Source organism: Gorilla gorilla, chromosome 6, assembly GCF_029281585.2.
Source record: "Gorilla gorilla gorilla isolate KB3781 chromosome 6, NHGRI_mGorGor1-v2.1_pri, whole genome shotgun sequence".
NCBI classification, from domain to species: Eukaryota; Metazoa; Chordata; class Mammalia; order Primates; family Hominidae; genus Gorilla; species Gorilla gorilla.
This window is the reverse complement of record NC_073230.2, coordinates 123,235,686-123,260,606: the sequence shown is the minus strand read 5'-3', so window position 1 is coordinate 123,260,606 and position 24,921 is coordinate 123,235,686. Positions and strand designations below refer to the sequence as shown.

Genomic DNA, 24,921 nt, shown 5'->3' with positions numbered 1-24,921 from the left:
AGTGTTTTTAAAACAGAAATACACATAAAACAAGGTTATATATTGATCAACTGATGGAAATGTTCTGACCAGAGTCTTACAGGAACCTAGCCCTCCCTGTATTCCTCTGAGGAGCAATGGTTCAGTGTTCACTAACTCAGTGTTTGTGGTGACTTCACAGAACATAATTACGGCAAGTAACAAGAATTGACTGTATTTATGTTTGTTTGTGTGTGTGTGTGTGTGTGTGTGTGTGTGTGTGCATGTATAGTGATTTTCTTTTTTATAATACAAGGGACAGAAAATAAAACTAAAAAACTTAATAGCTGGTATGGAGGACTAGAACACTCTATCTAGCCCAAAATATAATATTTCATGCAACAGTATGGTCAACATTTACATTCATAACATGGTTTTATCAATTAGAAATGATTGAATAACAGAGGTCTACTGGAATAGAAACCGAGGAGCCTGATAAGTCTAAATTTAAATATTAACTGAACCACTTACTACCTGTATGGGCTTTGGCAGTATTTAAACTTTATGCTCCTCAGACTCCTCTTCTATAATATGGGTACTTGTGAATAATAGATAAATGAGAAAATGTGCCTAATACAATGCCTAAATCATTTTCTTGTTTAATGAACATTAGTTTCCTTCCATTGCCTATTAAATTCCCAGGAAACTTCCTATAAAATTCCCAGAGAGGAAATGTAAACAATTAACCCTCACAGAGTTTGGGAAAAAGCCAACACAAAGACAGTGATGGAACCTGGATTGACATTGTTTAGTGTTACAGAGGCAAAGCATATGCACCTAGCTGACAAAAATACTATCAGATTTTTGTGGCAAATGTTAGAATGCTTAAAGGTGTTGCTTATAGTTTTAGAACCACTTTTTTTCTTTCAGAAGTAAACAGCAATGCATGAGAAATGTTAAATAGCCATCTATATAATCATTGCACACAGGACACAAAAAGCAGCATTACTTTATCCATTTTATTAATAGTTTTAGTGGAATATGGAGACCATGCCTCACAAAACACACAGCTGTTGATAATAAGGCAGACAACACATTACAAAGAAAATCATTCTCCTGATTTGAGAGACATACCTTATCAATTGCCAATATAGCTTCTTTCCAAATTTATAATGTGGTCACCTGTTTAATCATTAATTCAGCAAGTGCTTATTAGGTACCTACTACATACCAACCTGAGGCTAGGTACTAGGAACACAAAGATGAACAAGATAGCCTTAAACTTTCTTAGCCTCAAACTTTCCTTTAGTCAAAAGGTCACAGTTATTTCATATAAGACTATATCTTCATATTAATACAATATCATAGGCTTTTTCATCCAACTGAACTATGTGAAAATTGCTCAGTGGAGACTCTTCAGGTGATTTGGAGCACTGTAGGTCTATGGTCCATACACTACCCATGCTGTCTGAAGGAAGCAAAGAGCAAAGGTGCATCTATGACAGCTTACTTAGCAAAAGACAGCTGGGGCAGAGCAAAATGACCAGAAATTTTACCAAACACAGCTTTTTACAGTTATATCTGTCAACAGAAAGGAAACAGTTTCATATATTATATATATTATATATAAAATATAACAATAAAATAATATAAATTATTATATTATATAAAATATGCTGTTTCATTACTTATGATAATCTTTCAAACTACCGTGACCATATTCCATAGCAAGAAAAAAATGTAATTAGCACTGAGAACTCAAATACACATACATAAAAGTTTCACAGGATATTAATCCATAATAGCACATATTTTCCATTTTATTCTGTTCTTTTCTATTCTTTTTGGTTCTGCTTTCTGTTCTGTTCTATTTATTCTATTACATTACATTTTTAAATATGCTGGTTGCAATCCACTCAATTAATGTATAAACCACTAATGGAGCCAGACTTTCAGTTTGAAAAAGTATTGATCAGTTACAACTAGACTCAAGATAAAATGTTGGATTATAATTATCCTAAACATAATACGTACAGGTGATATGTGTTAGAATGATATATCCTTTCTTGTAGTTAATTTTAACATTATACAAAATTATACAATTTCAAATAATGACAATATTTTTGTTTTACCTTTAATAGATTAACAATTTAGTAAAATGGAAATGTAAGATTATATTCTGTGGCATCTTTACCAAAAATTCTCCATTTTAGAGACTGTCTTCTCCAGAAAGATGTTCCAAATAATCAGTGAAGTATCTTTTAAGATTAATGTCCTAAAAGTCATGTGTAAATTGTTATATGGAGCGAAATAATTCATCACAGAGGAGCCAAAGCTATGTTATTCTATAAACTTATGTTCATAGTGGTGTCTTTTAGCTTGGAAACTTTCAGACACAGAATGTAACCCCATATTTTTATTTCCCTGAATGATGCATGTAGTGAGTCTAGAAACTTTCCTTATTTTCAGAGAATTTCTGGACTGTATGTGATTGCACCATGAAGATGTTCAGTCACTGTATTTCCCCCTCTTCACAAAAACGGTAGGTTATAAAATACTCTGAGAGACAAGATGCAGAGGCAGAAAGTGCAACTCTATAAAGACCTTTTGATGGGTTCTCCATGGGTCTCTCAAGTTTCTCCACATTCTGCTAGGTGTGCCAAGAAGCCCTTGATTGCTCTTGCCCCAGGCCATTTATCAGGGTTGTGTTTACAGTGTGCAACTTTGAGGAATTAGGTAATGCTTCCCGCCAAGACAAAGAGCAGGCTAGCTTACTGCTTGCTACAAAGTGGTGGATTTCCCAAACTCACTGCAGCTCCACTGCATACACAGCATCCATCTGGGCTGTAGACATCGCTGTAAGACTTGAGGCAAGGGGAACCAACACAAAAATTCTGTTGCTTATGCTGCCTGCTGTGCTGTAATTCAGTTATTTGACTCTGACCGTGACATCTAATGTGTCCTGCCAGTATCCATGAAATAATAATAGACTAATTGCTAGACTATTAGGTAAACTCAAACCCTAAACCCAACAGGTTTGACAAAGGATAAGATGTTAACAGAGACACGGTTTGCTGGAACAGGAAGGAAAAGGGTTCTCTGGGTCAGGTTTGAAGAAACGGCTCTCTGGGTTCCATAAGTGAATGTTCTCACCTATGTATTAGATGAGGGGTGAATAAGGACTAATGAATGGGAGTTAAGATAATGTTTAGAGGCTAAACAGAGAGAGGCAGAAATAAAACAAGCTGCCCAAATGATATCCTGATTTCTCCTCACTCTTCTAAAAGCAAAAAGAATATGTTGTTTTCTTGAGAATAGGACAGCAAGTCCAGCAACCATAGGCAAAAGGCAATCTGACTATGGCTACTGAATCATGGAATCCCCAAATCCAAAATAAATAATGTTGGCAATCAGGACCTCCCTATTCAATATGGAGATTTGGGTGAACTGAATACATAAAAGTTCATTTGGTTGAGTGCCCAGCAGATGGCCACTCAAAAGAGAGTAAATGCAAATAATAATAATAAAGATTGGGCCAAGTTCATGCATCTGGCTTCTGCTGCAACCTCCTCCTGCCCCACCCAGCTTGGCTGGTAAGGAGAATAAGACACTGGGTGCACAAGTGTCAGAAGCCACTAAGAGCTATGATGTGAAATACAGCAGCATGTACAGGGGCAAAAACAAAAGAGGTTCCAGGGCCCAGGAGGTATACAAGAGAGAAAGGGGTCCCAGAACTAAAGCACCAAGTCCACTGCAAAAGGTTAACAATTAAAAGTAAATGTAGAGTAATAAAGAATTTTTTTTAAGAAAAGGCTACGATTCAGTTTCCTTCCCACTGCTCCTACTGTCCCTGTAAACTTGACTCCCTACTATCATGTACCCCTCCCCTCTGTTCTCCTAGCTGGGGAATAACATAGTTTCCTACCAGTTGTCACTCTGGCCCCCAACTCATGCACACATAAGAAACCTTGGTTTGAGTTCCTGCAGAAGGAAAACGCACCAGAATATAACTAAATGGCGTTCAGCTGGGGTTTGCACTGGGGGACTCTTGGGACAATTTAATAATGTAATCTTGTGGCTTCTACTGCTGAAGTATATTTGGCATTGGCAAAATCCTGCCCCTGTCCCTCTTGGACCTGGCTGGATACCACTTTCACCAATCCACAAAGCCACCCTCCTGCTGTGACAGCTAGCAAGAGGCCAAGACCCACAGAACCATCACCACTGCCCCTTTGCCAGCAGGAAACAGTTATGGAAGACTGACCTTTATCCATTTCCCCAAAGAATCTGGGTCTTGGACTCTTGAGGGGGAAAATGTTACAATAGGTCAGTCAGTCATGAGCAGGGAAAGAGAGGCTCCTCCCCCACCTGACACACACATATCAGGGATGTCAGGTGACCATCAAGTGATGGTCAGGTGGTTGTTAACCATCTCTCTAAAATAATTGGTCACAGCCAGCGCCAGGGAAAGGCAGTCTCCTAATAGATAGAAAAAACCTGAAACTGGTGATCCGCAACTTCCCTATAAGATCTCCGAAATTGGTCGAGTGGACTCAAGCATGCGCAGGCAGACAGCCCACCCCAAGGGAAGAATCGGGGAGAAGTAACACAAGACCCTGGAAGTATGTCAACATATAAAGCCCCAAGTCAAAAGGCTGAGCTGCACACTTGATCTCTCAAGTCACCCACTTGTCCCTCTTCCAAGTGTACTTTACTTCCTTTCATTTCTGCTAGAGAGCTTTTTAATAAACTTTCACTCCTGCTCTTAAAAAAGTGTCCCTTAAATGTCAGAAGAAATTCTCCTATTCAGCAATGGCCATATGAAGACAGGCGATAAAGAGATGTGTAATTTCACCCCTTTGTCCCCCACTCCACCTCCCTAACTTCTCGCAGGTTGTCCAACAACAACAACAACAACAACAAACACAGAATCTAAAGAGGAGAAAGGAAAACCACAGCTTCAACTAGAAACTCTGATGCCTGCCAGAGTACTCAGAAAGACCATTTCCAGTAAAATAGTGCCACCTGCCTGATACAGCCACTGTACACTCACTTAAAAAAAAAAAAAAAAGACAGCTAATCTGCTACTATGCTCTCCTAACACTTGACATATGGAGGACTCTTGTGACCCTCAGTCCTGACATTCCCATTTGAGGGTAGGGTCAACTTGGACATGATGACTATTGAGCTAGGAAGGGCCTTGATAGGCTTCTGTAGTCAAATGGAAATGGTACATTCAAGAGCCAGCTAGCCTAGACCTAGTGGCATCTCAATTTTATATGAACAAGTGGCAGCTATCCCTCTGGGGGAGACATTCACCCTAACCACACCACTCAAGGTAAAGCTGCTAACTCAATTGGTCCCTCAGTTTATAGACTTTCCCTAAATGCCTGGACCTGCTTCCCTGATACTCTGGCTAAGCTGAAACTTCACGATGTTTCCTATACTGCTGCTGCTTACTTACTCAGCTCGATGGGCATAACTCAAGGTAGCAGTAACCAAAACTCCACTTTATGAGCTTTGTCACATTTTTACTATATCTTGGACTGTTGACAATATCCCAGATGTTTGGTCTACCACTCAGAAAAGCAGAGACTGGCAGATTAAAGACACCTCCCACCAGGTGCAGTGGCTCATGCCTTTAATCCCAGCACTTTGGGAGGCCAAGGTGGGAAGATCATTTGAGGCCAGGAGTTCAAGACAAGCCTGGGCAATATAGCAAGCCCCCATATCTAAAAAAAAAAAAAAAAAAAAAAGAGTTGAGTGTGGTGGCATGTGGCTGCAGTCTCAGTCTTTAGGAGGCTGAAGCTGAAGGATCACGTGAGACCAAGAGTCAGAAGCTGCAGTGAGCTATGATCACACCACTGCACTCTAGCCTGGGCAACAAAGTAAGACTCTGTCTCAAAGAAAAAAAATATGTATCTCCCTTTAGAGCTGAGAACTATGGGGAAAAAAATGTAGCTGCTGATCAGACAATCCTGAGTCATTCCTAAAGGTGCCTAAAGCCTGTTCTCTGACGAGATCAATTAGAATTAAGATGCTGATCAAGCCTGTCCCAGCCAGACTACCACTATTGCTACCTCTATCCATCATCATACCAGTCATGGCTGTGGACCCACCATCATAAACTGGACACACAATTCAGAGTTCTATGTTTCTGATGCAGAAGCTACCACTGCATGCCAGACTTACAGCACCTGCTATGAACTGGTGCACTGGTATAGCGGTACACGAAGCCACACTTCGTATGGTGATTGTCAAAAACTGAGACAGGGTCTAACATTATAGATAACAAGAAACCAGTTTCCTGAGCTTCAGTTTCCACAGAGTGATGAGAAGAGAGCCAAGTGACAACTGCACACAAAGAGGATCACTTATCTTAGGAAACCAGTGTACTTTATAATGGGAGATACACTTGTCTAATCTTTATCTCAGAAGGATACATTGTCTTTATTATAACAAAAAGTGAACAAACCTGCTCTCTGCTGCAAATAAAAGCTGTATCTCTATCTTCCAAAACTGTTTGCTATACACTCTTAAAAATACATTCTGAAAAGATTAGATAGTACCTCTGCTTACAAGATATGTAGAAATTTGAGAAAATCATGGAGAATTACCTCTCAACAGCATTGACTCCACCTGCCCCTGGCAAATTGACTATATCGGTCTTTTGTCTCCCTCCCAGGGCTACTACTGTTGATGCTTCACTGCTGTTGAGACTTTTTTTGGATTACAGTGGCACCGTTTCAGTCTAATCAGCCAACTCTGGCCATGATATTGTGGCCCTGAAACTTAACTGTGTCATATTTTCAGCTTTACGGACCACCTACAGATGGACAATTCTACATCTTTTATTGCAAAGATCACCCTACAATAGACTGCAAGCCAAGGTAATTGATGAACAGTCCATGCTTCTACCTTCCACAGGCATCTGGATTGTAGAAGACTGGTAACAGTATCCTCAAAAAGCAATTCAGAAATATTTCTGGTCCTTTATCTCTCTTTTTGGTCTACACACTTTAGCAGGACAATTTGGTCACTAAATGCAGCTGTCCCTAAAAAGGGTTTATCGCCTTTGACCATCTCCTGAATAATGACTAGGATGAAAAGGGTGATGGTTATACAGACCTGTTTTGAAAATTTAGGATTCTACTCTGACCGTTTCTAGATATGATGCACTTTACTTTATCCACAGTAATCCTCACTTACGAGGAGACCTAGGGAGTTCAAACTAATTGTAGTTCAGTCCCTTGTATACTTTAGTTGGATTAATATAATCCTAGATCATTAGTATAATGACTAATTGGTTGAGTATATTGTTCACTGAGTCCCCCCCCAGTGGCCTATGAGGACCAAGGTGGGTTTATCATAGGTTTCTATTTTGTACAGAAGTTCTTCTTCTATTCCCATCTTGCCCTTTAAGATGAAAGATGGAGATGAAACTAGAGGATGTCTGGAAAAAAGATGAAATTATAGCTACTGGAATGTGGTATGCCAAATTTGTGGCTATGGAGTGAAAGCAACTATCCCGGCACTAAGCGAAAACACCTTAGACCCTGGAAGGTGAGAGGTGAGGAACAATTAATGCTCCTTCCCTCCTAGATCTAGTGCCACAGCCCAGCAAAATAATCGTATGGTCCATTTAAGTAAAGCAGCTCCTGCAGCTGGTAATGTGACCTGTTGCTCAGTTTATCATCCCCCTCTACAGGCTACAAAAACAGACAAGTTCATGTGAACATCATGAGACCTAAACTACTTTATTGTGCCTGATGTCATCTTTGGCAACTCCTAAACATCCTCTCCCCACCCCCAATGCCAATATGTATTCAAACACATAAACTAATCCAACCTTATTTAAATATGCCTAAAATGAATTCACATTTCTCCTGATGCCCAATTGGCTTTGAGTTATGAAATGTATGGCAATCATAGCTGCAGCTATTCAGTGAATCTGCCTGTCACTTAACCAAACTAAAGTATAAAGATGATCCAAATAAAGTTTGGTAATGCATCTTGAAGAGAACTGATGTACTCCTTTGAGTTACATGTTTGTATATAAGGGAGAAAGGGCCACAGAATGCATATATGTGGGGGTTCTTTTTTGGTCCACCTGTTTCCCCCTGCAATTATTGGTAATGACACTAAATATCAGTGTATCTGTCTAAAGTCCATTGTGCAGGTCATTAACTGGCCTTAGACTACATCTTGTCTGGCTAAAATAAGACCTACTAGTCTGTCCTGGCTAGTTATTCAAAATTGGCTGAGTCCAGGACTGGGGGGGCATAAATGCGGTCAATATTTACAGGTGGCCTTAATCCTGCTGCTTGAAATCCTATTAATAGTAGCCTTAGTTAAATGCTTTATGAGACAAATTGAATGATTTAATCCTAACCCCTGTCAGTCAAATTAATCGGAGTGGCCAACAATGTCACCAACTCATGAAAATTCACCAGAAACCAATACAGCATATTTGGTAGGCAGAATAATGGCTTCCCAAAGATGTTCACATCTGAATCCCCAGAACCTTTGAAAATGTTATGTTACATAGCAAAAAGGAATTAAGATTGCAGATGGAATTAAGATTATTAATCAGTTGATCCTAAAATAGGGAGATCGTCTGGAATTAGCCAGTGGACCCACTGTAATCACAAGAGACCTAAATGTGGAAGAGGTAGGCAGAGGAGGCCAATGTCAGAGTTATGTGATGTTAGAAAGGCTCAACCAGTCATTGCTGGCTTTGAAGATGGAAGGAGCCTCCAAGCCAAGAAATGTAGGCAGCCTCTAGAAGCTGGAAAAGGCTAGAAATCAGATTCTTCCCTTGCACCTCTAGAAAAAAAAACATGGCCTTCCTGACACCTTTACTTTAGACCAGTGAAATCTATGTCATACTTCTGACTTCCGGAACTATGAGATAATAAGTTCGTGTTGTCTTAAATCACTGAGTTTGCAGTAATTTATTAGAGCAGCCATAAGAAACTAACGTAGTGCAGGGTTCAGACTTGAAAAAGACATTCTCCATGAGCTTCTGGCCCTCCTATACCTTTTGCCAGATGCACCAAGAATACAGATTCTATGCAGTTTTCACCTGATGTATTTCTTAGGGTTGTGTTTGCAGTGAATAACCTTAAGGGATAAGGTATTATATCTGGGACAAAGAGCAGGCTTGCTTATTGTTTTCTATAAACATAGCAGATATCCCTAGCTGAGTGTTCCTCAGCTGTAATGAATACCCTGTGTGGGCACAGGATCCATTTGGGCCATATTGTATCACCCCTGCAGCACTTGGGAGCAAAGGAAACTAATGTTCATGTGGCTTGCTGTGCTGTAATTAATATAGTCCTTTCGCTCTAAGAGTTTCATGTCTTCTGCTAGAATCCACGAAACAGTAACAAGTTGACTTATTACATATAAGTAGGGTAAAATCAAATACCAGACCTGGTACTCTCTGGCTAATCTAATAACACATTGAGAATCCTATTATTTTAATATATATAATTTCCGTTCTCCAAACCACCACAGATTAGGGGTAGCACAGAAAGTGATGGCTTAGATTATTTTTCATGAAGATTAACATTAGTTTGGCTAAAGTATAAAAAATAAAAAGCCCAATTGCTTTTTTTATGACTCTCCCCTTGTGCCCAAGGGACAGTATTTATAAGTGGTTAAGACCCACTTACAAGGGCCCAAGTCTGGTTCTTCTATTTATTAGCTATGTGACCTTGGGCAAGTTACATAACTGCAAAAATGGGAACAGCAGTACCTATATTGTAAGGCTGGTGAAATATTAAATGAGTTAATATGTGTAAAGTGATTAGAAAACCTGGCACAGAGCAAACACAGTAAACTTTAAGTGTTTTCATTAACTGCATTTCAATGATATTACATCAGAACTAGGGAGCATCCAAGGAGCTGGTGGGAAAGAAGGAACAATTCCTCTTCCCGTTCTAAACTTCTTACCGTACAATTTCCTCATAAATGTATAAGGACTGGATGGAATATAAAATAATGGTTTTATAAGAATAATTTTACAGGGGTTGTACTGAATATTGAAAATCATATTTTAAATAGTCATTTAAGATAGCTCTCCAAAGCAGAATTTATTCAAGAAATCTACCTCTGTATTTCTGCTACAGAATTTTCAGTGCATTTGAGTAAAACAAAGCTGATTAACACTATAATTTAATTTACTTAAAGGAGATGTAATACTCGAAAACTACTGTTATAAGGAGACTTATTCATAGAAGTAAATAAAATAATTATGAAGCTGATGAAATGAATATGTAAGTCATTTTACAAGAGGGATATATTTTTCCTTCTTTTCAATGAACGTTTAAAGCTCTCCTTCAAGTTCTTGGTAAATCTATTGATCTGTGAAACACAGAGCACTCCAGGGAGGCAATTCAGTTGACGTTAAATATCAAATGATGAGATGAATAATGATCATACCTTTTGGTAATTAAACATCTTACAAACCTTTTAAATGATTCAATATCAGAAAGTCAAATGAGGTCAAGCATATTGTATTTTTTCATTCTTATATTAATCACAAAAATGACAATCTTTTAAAAATATCTAGAATAATACAGCATAGTAAAAATTTTATAAAATATTTAATGACAAAATATATGAGATATCTAGCTTACTATTTGTATAGTTAATGTCTTTTCAGCACACAGAATTGCTTTCTGTTCTTAAATGTTCTATTCTATTCTTAAATGCCTTTAAAGTTGTTTCAGAAACATTTCAAACCATTTTTGTGGATGTGCAAAGGAGAACATGTGGGAAATAGTTAACTATTAACAGTAAAGACAAAGTATCATTAAGAGAACATGGATTATAGAGAAAGAAATCATCTTAACTTCAATTTATGAAATTTTCACATGCACACTCTATTTTTTTTTTTTTTTTTTTTTGAGACAGAGTCTCACTCTGTCACCTAGGCTGGAGTGCAGTTGCGCGATCTTGGCTCACTGCAACCTCCATATCCTAGGTTCAAGCAATTCTCATGTCTCAGCCTCCCGAGTAGCTGGGACTACAGGCACGCACCACCACTTCTGGCTAATGTTTGTATTTTTAGCAGAGATAATTTTGTCACGTTGGCCAGGCTGGTGTTGAACTCCTGCCCTCAAGTGATCTGCCCACCTCAGCCTCCCAAAGTGTTGGAATTACAGGCATGAGTCACCATGCCCAGCGTCTATTTTAACAATATAAAAATGAAGGATAAAAATGAATGATATAATTTTTTATTAACACATTTTATTTATTCTGCATTGCTCAATGCTAGGAGTCTAGCATTGAGCCTCCTCACACTTATTTACCATTCTTCATGTGATTAGCCACTGGAGTTTAAGATGTAAAACTTGGAAACCCATATTAATTAAAGACCTTTAGAAGCTAGAGTGTTTATTTTGTTTGCTAAAGGCTACTTTCTGTGGCCACAAATACTAGGTCACTTGTAATATCACAAGCAAATAATCCTATAGTAAGAACTTTAAAATATTTCAAATAAATCCACGTACATATTTGTTATTACATAGACTACAATGTACTATATGTTATATAATTATAATTGCATTTGAATTCCTTCTGTTAAGTATTTGCCATACTTATTCTCATCAATATACTTAAAAATTATGAAATATTTCATAAAGGTATAAAGCCTGCAGCCATAAAATGTGAAATAATAAATAAGAGAATAAAACATCTCATGTTTCATTCTTAGAGCATCAGTTCATATAGTCAATGTTCTACTTTTATATACTTTGTTTAAAATTAACTTATTTTACAAATTATTCATCACAATGAGTCACAAAGTTCACAACTAACCAATAACTAAACTGTAAAGAAATGAGTTAACTTGCCCCAAAAGTTGAGATTAAAAGTATATTATCAGTAAGATTTTTTAAAACCTCTAGTTTCATATTTCTAAGGCAGAAAACAAATAGAAAACGGTGAGCAGATTAAGAACACAGAAGGAGTAAAACTCTGGTTCTAAAAGAGATTAACTAGGAAACAAAGGTTTAAAAATGATCTACAAAGAAAAGAGGTAAGGAAAATGGTTACTAGAGGGCATGAAAGATGAATGCTTGATGTGAAGTCATTCTCTGCTCCAGTGCTTTGGTCAAACAAGCCTCCTACTAACATCACTCAATGACTTTCAAATTCACTTTATAAGTGAAGATTTCCTTTAAAACATCATAAGTTTTTTAATAAATATCTCTTATTTCCCAAACATGTCTTAAAATTTCCCAAATGTAAATATCATTGCCTTCAATCATACCTTTTTTTGTATGTGTAGGATTTTTCACAATCACATTGTCAAAATTCCAAACAGCTCAATTTTATCCTTCAAAAATCATTTCAAGTTCCACGTTATCTGTGACAATTACTCATTTAACAATAAGTGATATGGGGTTTTATTTCAACTATTCAAAATTGTATTAGCTACCTATTGCTGTGTAACAAATTATGACTAACTTGATGCATAATGGAACATGCATTTATTACCCTGCAATTTCTGTGACTCAGGTGTCTGGGCATAGCTTAGCTGAGTCATCTGCTCGGGCTCTCACAAGATTGCAGTTAAAGTATAAACCAGGCTGTGTTCTTTTTCTTGAGCTCAGGACCCCCTTCTAAGCTCACTTGATTGTCGGCAGAATTCATTCCTGGATTTGTAGGACCGAAATCTCCATTTTCTTTCTGGCTCTAGGCTGGGGCTCCTTTCAACTCCTGAGAGGCTGTTGACAGTTCCTTACCATGTGGCCATTTCCCAGCCTTCTCAAAAACATGGCAGCTTGCTTATTCAAGTCCAGCAGAATAATCACTTGCTCCAGTCTGCTAAGATGGAGTCTCATATATTTATGGAATGATTATTCTATCATCTGTGCCATATTCGTTAGCTAGAAACAAGTCATAGGTTCCACCGTCACTCTGTGGAAGGGAATTATACAAAGCTTTGGCTCATTATAGAGTTATCTTTCGGTGTGTCCACCACAATAATTCATAGGTTAAAATTACAGATTCTGAAACCAAACTGCTTAAGTTTAAATACTGTCTCTATTCTTACTAACTTCAAATTATGTTTCTTTATTTTAAAATGGAATAAATGATAGTATTACCTCCTCTTAAGGTTGTTGAGTATTAAATGATTTAATATTTTTAAAGTGCTTTCAAACTGAGAAGTATGAAGCAACTAGGAACTTCCAAATAGGTTTTCATTAATATATGAATATTTGTACATATATATATAAATTTATAAAACCCAGTGGTTTTACCATCAAAAGTTCATATGCTGTGGCTATAAAGGTGTATATGGTAATTTCTCTGAATGAATCATATTTGCACATGTGTGAGTGCATGCTCTACCAACCACTGTTATAACCTGGAGATTCCTAAAAAACATTTGAATTAGTTAACAAAGATCAAAATATGGAATTACATGTAAGACAGAAGTCAATAAATATTGTTAAGTAATCATGATAATTACAATCTAGAAGTTAAAATTCAATAAGAGTAAATTATGGGTTGACTTCTACTAATCAACAGCCTCAGAGATTTACTTCCACTTTTTATCATTAATCACTTCTGCTTTTTATACAAATCACTAATGCTGAACTTGTCAAATGTTGTCATATAGTGATGGGTGATACTTCTACCATTTTAATTACCTTCAATGAGCTGCCTAAAAAGTATGGCAGAAAGCCACAGAGAATTTATGCAAATGCCAAGTTCTGGAAGTCAGGGGAAATACTCATGTTTAAGATGTTGACCAGCTCTTGAGATGCAAGGGAATCATTTTAGAAAGTTAAATCTTTCCAAACAAACATTCTTAGAGGATTCCTCCAAGTTATGCTGCTAAGATAGGGGACTTTATTTTACAGAATTACAAAATGTTACACTTAAAAGAGATCACAGACACCCAGTGCAAAATGCCCTTTTCATTTATATCATTTTCCATCAATAAATCACAGATCTGAACTTCAGAGAGATAAACACACTTGTCCAACTTTACAGATGGTAGCAGAGATGAAGAACTTAGATCTCCCGGTACCAAAACCAAAGCTCCTCAGTGAGGGGCATACCACTATTTAAGAGGAGTTTTGAAAATTATGGGGAGAATTTTTGAGTGTAACAACAATTTGAGACACTGTTAACGTGTGGACAGGAGTTATGTTTGGTAGTCATCCCCAATAATGAGGAATGTCATTGCATCTTTCAAGACTTTCTCCAAATATTTGTGAAACTAAAAAACTTGTGACTAGACCCAACCTTATTTTATGTATGAAATAAAGGTATTTTTATATTCTTAATATAGAATGAACTTTCCAGGAGTTCAATGATGCTTATATCAAAGTAATATTTGTTTTGTTTCTCACTTGTCCGGTTTTCAGCATTTTGAAAAACAGCACTAATGATGGTCTACGTATCACTCTTTTTGGCTGTTAAAATTAAGGTTATTCTGCAAGTAGGGCATTTATATGACTATTTCGTTAAGATAGGGAACATAAATTCTAATTTCAGCATATCAATCATTTACATTATATTGATTTTTGAAATAATATATCTTAAATATATATCTAAAAGTTTACCTTTCATATTAGTAAAGGGAGAGTTAAAACATGGTTGTGCAAAAGGGGATTTGTATCTCATTGTCTCATGGGGCTAAGAAACACTTGGCCTAGTCAGTTGTGTCTTAGGATTAATTCTAAATTATCTCTCACAGTGAAAAGGAGTGCTTTTCAGATTTTATGAAAGACAGTTTTTAAAGATAAGCCATTTAGTAGCTAACATTTACATGTTTTGAAAAGTGTACAGATACCAATGAAAAAAACTCTCCAGGTGAAAATTCCAGTTTCTAATGATGTTGTGATTCACAACAACATTGTCTTTACAGGTATTAAAATTCTGAGCAGAAACACAAGAAAAGATATATTAAATCGTTATTACTAAGAATGCTTGAGCAATGAGGCATCTGGTTAATTATACCTATAGTAGTGTACTACTCAGAGAATTGCAAACAGTTGAGAATAAGAACTTTTTCTATTTTATTTTAATAATTTTTCTTGTTTCAGGAAAAAAAGTGTTTGATAAACAAAGTTGAAATAATATAGAAAATCATTAAATGTATAAATAGGAAAATGAAAATCTTTTATATACCTCTATCTCCCAGAAATAATCACTGATATTTTTGCAAATAATAATTTTCCAATAAATAAATACATATTTTAGGACAAAATATATTATTTAAATAGTGCTTCGCACCTGCATTATTCATTTATCTAAATATTATTTGTTATTCTATTGTTTTATATACTCTAACTTAACCAGTTCCCTTTCCTATGGTTATATAGATTGAATCGTCATCTGTGATGTAAGGAAATATAGAATCTATATATCTAATTGCCTAAAGTATAACAATAAGAACCAGAGAAGCAGCTAGCTTCAGATAAGAAAAAGCTAGTACCTTAAATCTCTTTTCCATTTCCTATCAAAAATCCCACCAAAAGTAAAGTTGTGTGTGTGTGTGTGTATGTGTGTGTGTGTGAGTGTGTGTAAGGGTAGCTGCTGGAAGAATTGGAATAAGCCTTCCTGTAAGAAAATGTCACAGAAATTGCAAGGAATATCTATGTCAACCTGAAAGTGTAAATGAGTACTGTGTAATCCTTTGATTTCCTTAAATCATTTTCAGAAGACAAAAGACAAAGAAACCACTTTTTGATTCATTTTAATAACCTTTCTGAACTCTTGGGAGATAAACTTCCATCCCTGTTTTCCCTATTAAAACTCCTCAATCCTCTTCCCTAAACCCACCCTGCATTATGCAAATAGAAATCCCTGTAATGTGAAAGTCTGGTGAGGGTCCAACTCCTCAAATAATGATTAAAATGAGTATATTAGTTAGAATATTTATAGCTTTAAGTGACAAAAATTCTAAATCAAAATATATTAAATAGAAAGTTACTATCTCAGTTGATCAAGAGGTAGAAAGGGCTTCATGTTTAATAAATTAAACACTAAATTTATTTATTTATATAACCTTAGAGAAGTTACTTAACATTATTTAACATAAATTAAATTAATAATAAAATATAAATAAGCCATACTGGCAAAAGAATAGGATTATCATAATTGGTTTTACCTAGTCAGGATCCACCTCTTGGAACTAGATATGGGATCAGTTTCCCATGAAGTATATGCTATGTATAGTAATAAAGTATGTCTTAATAACATCAGGGTTCTGTTAGCAAAGAAAAAAGAGAAGAAAGGATGTTGGAATGACAACTAACAGCTTCTGCTTCAAGTAGGGTGTCCATACATCTTCACCCAAGACAGTCCCAATATATACCTATTGCTTGGGGTAAATACTAACAGAATCCTTTTTACTCACAAAAGCATCTTGAATGATATATTGTATAGTTATTTACCTTGAGCAGTATATTTTTAAGATTGCAAAATTAAGTTTTAGTATATTTTTGTTATAATTATGTAAGATAATTAAACCTATAGTGAAAATAAAAATAAAGTTTCAGAATGCATGTTAGCCTACTAAAATTTTAAAGTATATGAAACAATCCCTTTCAGTTGACTGAAACACTAAATACAAGTCATTCTTTCTAATTTTGTACGTATGGTTCATGAGTTCTTACTAATATTTTCATACCTTAGTCCACGTGCCTCTATTTGAAAGTAAAGTGACTTATTTAAAATACATTCCATAATTCAGAAGTTAACTGATTTTGACTATGTTGGCTTCCAAAAATTTAATATACAGGTGTGGAACTGCATCATAAACCTTTTTATGCTTAAATACATACTGTGTTTCAGGCCACCAGTGAAACCACATGAGAAGAGAAGTTGTTCAATTGTCCTGGGCAATAGACTACTGGAGAGATTTGAAGCTAAACTGCCTTAGTTCAAGTCTTAATTCCACCACACAGTAACCAGGTAACACTGGGCAAATTATTTAACTTTTCTGAGCACCACACCTTCATCTGTTAAATGAAGATTACATTGCCTTCCACCTCACAAGTATGTAACTATTAGATTGTGAATATTAAGTGAGCTAATGCTGGTGGATAACTGAGAAAAATACCTGATATTACAACATGTTGGATAGTATTATTATTGTTATTACTATGATTGTTTTTATTATTTGAAGCTCAGCGTGCTGAGAGACCAGACAGTAATATCAAAGAACATACACTACTTAATACTAATAATATAAAGGAGACAATGAAGTATTTTGAAAAGGAGGATGAAGCATAAAGACAAAGCAGAAACAAGTGGCGAACAGAGAGACAGGAGAAGTCAAGGGTGAGCACAGGAAATGACTTAACAAACGCAGCTCTTCTGCTACAAGTTCTCTGATCTGCAGTTTGGTATGTTGCTACAAGTCTAGAATATACTGTTAAAGGAACTAAGCTTTGTCAGATTTCCATGTAATGCTCTCCTCATTTTGAGAAAACTTTTCCTGACACACGATTTCCTGAGGGCAAGTTCACACTCAAAACCAAAATCTCAAAAGAAATAAACGGTTGGAGTCCATAGCAAATAAGATGTACTTCTAGATAAAGGAATAGACTTTAACACTTACTGATCAATCAGAAGGAAATAAGTATAGAATATAATAATGAAGATAAGTATACAATATAACGGCACTGGAACACTAAAAATACAGCATTATTTTAAAAATATTGGGTAACTAATTATACTTTCAGCCCCACTATAAGAGGAAAAACTGCAATGTGACAACCTCTCTGTCAGTTCACTCACAAGGGAACATGGAGCATGTTTATTTTTATTCAGCCTCACATACTTTTGGAGACAACCCGAACCCTGAAATGGACTGAACCTCGAAACTGACTGAATCCCATGGAGGAAAAATAGTCAAAGTTGTGGTCAAGAACTAAAGCAGCTCTTAACTGACAACGTTACTTTAAAAGGCAAAAAAGTGTCAAGGACTTCTTTCAGATGGCTTATTGTTCTTATGAGAATGTAATGTATCCTTTATGCCTAACTGTGACAGGGTTAGTGGAAATCATTATAAAAAATAGTTAATAGTTGTGCGAACTGATGGACTATTGGGCACTTAGAGGCAAAAAATGCATATAGTGCTTCCACTACGGCAGCCATTGAAGAGCAGCAGCCATGGCTCTGGGCTACCCCTAATGACAGTGGGCCTCAACAACGGCCACAAGGTGACCAAGAACGTGAGCAAGCCCAGGCACAGCCGCCACCACGGGCGCCTGACCAAGCACACCAAGTTTGCGCGGGACATGATTCAGAGGTGTGTGGGTTCGCCCCATAGGAGCTGCGCGCCATGGAGTCACTGAAGGTCTCCAAGGACAAACGGGCCCTCAAGTTTCATCGAGAAAAGGGTGGGGACACATCCGCGCCAAGAGGAAGCAGGAGGAGCTGAGAAAGGTTCTGGGCGCCATGAGGAAAGTCGCTGCCAAGAAAGACTGAGCCCCCTGCCCTGCCCTCTCCCTGAAATAAAGGGCAGCTTGACAGGAAAAAAAAAATGTATATAGTGGATATAACTAAAAAGTAAGCATAAATCATCACCTGTGAAACAAATGAAATGTTTTAGCAAAATTTTTAAAAAATTAACTATACACATTTAAGAGGGGCACAGATAGAAATTATCTTAAATTTGGAGAAACTACAAGATAAATTATAAGAGAAAGATTAATGTGACAGAATCTTTATAAGGTTGAAGAGAGATACTGCCTTTAATCAGCAAGTTCAGAAATTTTCTTACAAAATTATTTTACTGATCTGTCCTCTATAAATGTTTACTTTTCATCTGACCTAGCAATCATATAAGAGATCTTCATTTCTCTGCATCAGATGTTCAAAATATCTTCATGCAAGGGCTCAGATCTTTGTATTTCACAAATCATATATGTCAATATATGTTATTGCAGCATTATATGCTATTGTAAGTTCACAGGATTCAAGATGCTAAGGTCACTCTAACATTTTTCTTCCTTCCCCTAATTATTTCACATGATATGTAAAACACATATATTGTAATTATTCTTTGAATAAACCTAACAGTCTTATTCAAAAAGAAAAAAAAAACTCCACAGGATACTTTTCAGAAAAGGTTGTTCTTATGTGAACACATAATCTTGATTAATGAATAAAATGCTCAAAATTAATATTATCTTTGGGTAAGCTAAGGTTTACTGCTATTTTCCAAACTTAGGATTCTAAAGTGTACTCTGGCAAATCCATTCATTTGTGTTGTTTATTAAATTATCTGAGACTACTGATTCATACACTTAAGTGTCACAAAAAGAGAAAGAAAAAAAAATCATCACAATATTGTAGTCCTAAAAGTTTTTATTCATATTACTCTCTTGGAGAGAACCCATTGTTTAATATCAAAAATAACATGGCAGTTGAGAATTATATTTAACATTTAATTGTACTGAAAAACCTAAATATTTTAGGTCTAATATATCAAGAATATTTACCCCTTAATATACTGAACATAAAAAGTATTCTGTTTCACTGCTTTGCTTTCTTTATGGGCTTAAACCTGGCAAATTATTCCATTTGATTTCAGAGAATTCTCATATGGCAATCTATTTTATTTACTTTATCTTCAATAAAATGGTTCAGTGAGCATTAGCAACTCCGAGACACAAGTTTCAATCAGTCTTCAGGCAAAGGAGTCAATCTAAATTAGACCTACTGTGCTGTGAGGTGCAGCTAAAAAGTTGGAATAAGGCAAAGCAACAGTGAAAATGTGAGCCAAGCCTAATAAAGGCCACAGAAAAGAGAAAGAAAGCTCTCCCCAGGCTCTCACATGCATTGCTTATACAATACCAGGTGCCAGGTTCAACACATGAAGAGCTCCTTAATAAGGCTGACAGCTAAAAGGAGGCTTCAGACTATAACTTCATTTTACATGACACCTACAGTAATAGTCCTCTGTTCTCTGGCAGACAATAGTAAAAACTCAAATTGCCAACAGTTTAAAATGAGGTTTCATAGTCATCCCTTGGATATCATATAGGGGAGAAAAACGAAAACATTCAAGCTGCATGGTATCTCTTCTACAGCATTTTCATACAATTACTAATGTAACAGTAGTTTCAGTGAACCTTTCCTTACAAATTTGTATGACATTTTAAATATAGCTGCTGGATTAGATTTTAACCACAAAACAATCAGTAAGTTTGAGCAACAACTCATTTTGGAAAATGATATCATTAAAGACTAATTCCAAGAAATGTGGGGTAGTACTGTTAGATGCCATGAAAATGTCTCCCAAAGCACAAACTTTGTAATAAGTGATGCTGGTTCATACTTGATATGGGCTGTAAAAAGCAGATTATTGTAATGGTGCACTTCCCAGCAAATAAGACCATTAAAAGGGTACTTAATGTTCAGTTGAATTGAAAAGCAGGCCAGTTAAAATCCATATTTTCTATTTTGTATAATGATATCAAAAATTTTACTAGCGGATAGTTCCAAGCCACAAATTTAAAACTATAAACATAAACTCTGATTTAAAAAATATGAACAAGTTTTCGTTTTCTCTTTTTTTAATATAGTGCATTATATTTGTCCAAATTCTATCATCACATCAATAGGAATGAAATTTGGAATTATGGTTTAATGAGAATTTATGTATGTATGTGTGTATGCATATATGCGTGCATGTATTTATGCATATATGCATGCATGTATGTATGTATATATGCATGTATGTATGTATGTATGTATGTATGTATTTTGAGGCAGTGTCTCCTTCTGTTGCCCAGGCTGGAATGCAGTGGCACAATCCCAGCTCACTGCAACCTCCGCCTCCCGGGTTCAAGTGATTCTCCTGCCTCAGCCTCCTGAGTAGCTGGGATTACAGGCACCCACCATCATGCCCAGCCGATTTTTGTATTTTCAGTAAAGACGGAGTTTCACCATGTTGGTCAAGCTGGTCTCTAACTCCTGACCTCAGGTGATCCCCCTGCCTCAGCCTCTGAAAGTGATGGGATTACAGGTGTGAGCCACCACACCCAGCTGAGAATTTTTTTTAAATGTTGTTCTATTACTTGCTGATACATACTTTTCAATTCACTTTTCTGGAAACCAAATGTATTATTTTTCTAGTGAGCTCAATGCTTCAAAGTACAGCACTCCAAATATGTGTACACATATCTAGATACTTCCGTGAGACTCTAGTATTTACACCTCCATAAAGGACATTAAAAGATAGCAGAAAACTATCAGGATAGATTAGTAGAAGAGATATTACAAGCACAGATCCTGTTAGCATATGGGTATTTATTCCAAGCAGCTCTTCTACAAAGAATGAGTATCAGACCAGCACACAGACATACGCAGTCATGAGTAAGCACAGCTCTCCAACATTAATATGATCAATGAGCAAGATATTAAAAGCAGCTTCTGCATGTTGCGAAATCAGTATTCCAGGTGAATCTGAACATTTCACATTTTCTTTCCATTTGGCTATCTTGTAAATATACATACCTATCTCTTCTATTACATATGCCTGAGAGACATCATATTTCATAGACTGTTAATCTTTATATTCCCCTCAAAGTCAAGGGCAGTGCTGAAATTTGTGCATATAATTTTAGGGTTGAAATATTATATAATGTATTAATTATCTATGAGTGCATAAAAATTACCACCCAAACTTAGCAGTTTAGAACAAAACCATTTATTATCTTGTATGAGTCTGTTCTCACGCTCCTATGAAGAAATACCTCAAACTGGGTAATTTATAAAGGAAACAGGTTTAATTGACTCACAGTTCCACATGGCTGGGGAGGCCTCAGGAAACTTACAATAGTGGCAGAAGGCACTTCTTCTGAAGACAGGGTGGTAGGAGAGAGAATGAGTGCCTAGTAAAGGGGGAAGCCCCCCATGCAGCCACCAGATCTCCTGAGAACTCACTATCACAAGAACAGGATGGGGGAACTGCCCCATGATTCACTTATCTCCACCTGGTCCCTCCCACAACAAGTGGGGATAATGAAAACTACAATTCAAGATGAGATTTGGGTGCTGACACAGCCAAATTATATCATATCTCAAATAGTTACTGAGGCTCAGGAACCAAGGGGTGGTTTAGCTGGGTGGCTTAGACTCAAGAGTCTTTCAGGAAATTGCAAATTGTTTGTGGGCTCCTTCCTGGCTGTTTGCTAAAGGGCTTAGTTCCTCACTATGAATACCTCTCCATGGCATCCAGCCTCCCCCAGAGCAAGTCATTTGAAAGAATGGGAGAGACGGAAACAGAGACAAAGATAAGAGACAGAAACAGAGAGAGATAGAGGCAAGAGAGAGGGAGAAAGAAAGGAAACTCAAAACATATGTCTTAATATCATGCATAACCTAATCAGAAAAGCAACATACCAGCAAACAGAACTTGTGCCATATTCTATTGATGACGTAGGCCAACCCTGGTAAATATGGGGGGAAAAATATAATGGAGTGAAAACCAGAAAATGGGGACCATCTTAGAGGCTGCCTACCACAGCTATCCCTCTGGACTCCAGTGATTCGTGTTTTTCCCATATGTAATTGGTTTCAAAGGTGTAAGTTGTAATGGATTCTCACAAGTAACTTAAAGGTTATTTGAGGTATATATTTCAAATTACTGAGCCAATATAAGAATGAATAACTTATAAAGAACATCTTCTGAAATATGACTGTCAAAATGAATACTGGCTGTTAGACCACTGTTCTAAATCAAGAAGGTGTTTTACATATTCAGTGAATATTTCTAAAGATACTATTATATGCAACATCGTAAGAAACACACAAATGAGCAACATTCTCTGATCTCTGTGGGTAGCAGGGGAATGAGATTAATGATCACATGTTTGCAACATCCGATTGACTATGATAGGGTATGATACTATGCAGAAAAAGTCCTAGGCTAGCTAAAAAGGAGGTAAGAAATAAGAAAAATATAGTGGAAAAGGTAGAAATTTAAATGTGCTCTAAAAAGATGAAGAATGGGACAGAAACAATGAGAAAGATGTACATTGACAAAGATGTAGGCAAGAAAGCGTAAAACATGTAGTTAAAGGTATACATATCAGAGTAAAGAGAAAAGGTAAGATATTTGGGTTTTGCCACATTCTGGAGTGTACTAAATACCACACTAGGCTGTAACTAGTCTGGTGGTTTTAGCCAGCTTGAAACAATGGATGAATTTTAGGCAAAGAGGAATAGTCTGCTGGGAATTATATTGTAAGAAAACTCTATGAAAATAAAATTTTACATGTTTCAACAATATTCTTATTATTAACTATAACATCATTATAAAACGTTAAAGTAACATATTCATGAATTTTAAGTTTAACATGCTTTGGCAGACAGTCTCTAGGGTGGCCCCCATGTTCATGCCCTGTAAAATTCCTTCCCCTTGAGTGTGGGCAGGACCTGTGACTTGATTCCAGCCAACAGAACATGGCAAAGGTTGTGGATTGTCACTCTGATGATTACTTTAAAATACATACACACATTATACACATACATATATACACACACATCCATATATACACACATATGTGTGTATGTGTTTTAATGTTATATCTATATAACATATATATTCTATATATTATCTATATTATATATTCTATATATTATCTATATATTATATATAAAATGTTATATATATAAAATATTATATATGTATTATATATAGGTTCCATTTTGCTAGCTCTCCTGCTGGTTTTAAAGAAGCAAGACTGCTATTTGTAAACTGTGTATGGAGAGTGCCACATGGGAGGAACTGTAGGTGGAATTTAGAGGCCGAGGATCTCAGTCCTAAAACTGCAGTGGACTGAATTCAGCCAAAAACCCGTGAGTTTGGAAGAGGACCCTGAGCTCTAAATGAAAATGCAACCTGGCTGACATTTTGATTGCAGCCTTTTAAGACCCTAAGCTAAACTGTGCCTGGACTCCTTACCCACAGAAATTGTGAGCTGATACATGTATGTTGTTTTAAGCTTCTACATATATGAAAATTCATCATATGGTAATAGAAAACTAATACACATTCTAACTAAACACAGAGAGCACAGGTACATAATGCAATACACTGAATATTTGTGTTGTCCCCAAATTCCTATGTTAAAATCCTACCCCGCAATGTGATGGTACTAGGAGGTAGAACCTTTGGTAGGTAGTTAGGCCATGAAGATGGAGCCCTCATGAATGTGATTAGTGCCCTTTTTATAAAAGGAACCCCAGAGAGTTCTCTCATCCCCTTTCTGCCATGTGAGGACACGAGAAAGAAGATGGCAGTCTATAACCTGAAAGAAGGCCCTCACCAGAGGTTGACACCCTGAACTTAATCTTCCAGCACCCATTACTGTGAGAAATTAAATTTCTGTTTATAATCCATTCAGTCTATGTTACTTTGTTATAACAGCATAAAATAACTAAGATACAGAATTAACTCATATTTAGCATTTCTTGTAAGACCCATGATTGGACATAAATTAGATTATCCTATACAGGGTATTTGCCATGTGGTCTGAATAATACAGTCAACGATTGAAATGAATATAATAGAAAATAAAATAATACTGACTTTTTAAATGTTCATTATGCCCTTTTTATGTGTTCACACAATGAATCCTCAATTCAACTCTATTAAATACGAACTGTTATCTCTATTCTCTAGATTGACAAATTAAGCGTAAAAGAGCCTTGGTGACTTGTTCAAGGTTTCACATAAGGTAGGTTTGTTTTGGAACTATCATTCAAACCCAGGCAATCTGATTTCCAACCTTGCATTCTCAATAGCTCCACTCTAAACCCTCTCTATTTGCAGTCTTGCTCACTCTGTCTCCTTTTGACAATGAATGTCAGTATGCTATCTATCTGAACTGCTGACCCAACCCCCTGTCTGCCAAACCAGCTTCCTACATAGTCCATTTACTTTTTAATAATTTCAAAAATAGAGCAAATATT

The 24,921-nt window shown here is 36.4% G+C and overlaps 1 protein-coding gene and 1 pseudogene across 20 annotated transcripts in view; one reads left to right on the top strand and one right to left on the bottom strand.

The window, feature by feature from the left end:
* Positions 1-24,921, bottom strand: part of FOXP2 (forkhead box P2) — a 603,320-nt gene that overhangs the window by 374,662 nt on the left and 203,737 nt on the right. The gene's annotated exons all lie outside the window — the stretch shown is intronic.
* On the top strand, positions 18,106-18,423 carry LOC101149868 (large ribosomal subunit protein eL36-like; annotated as a pseudogene).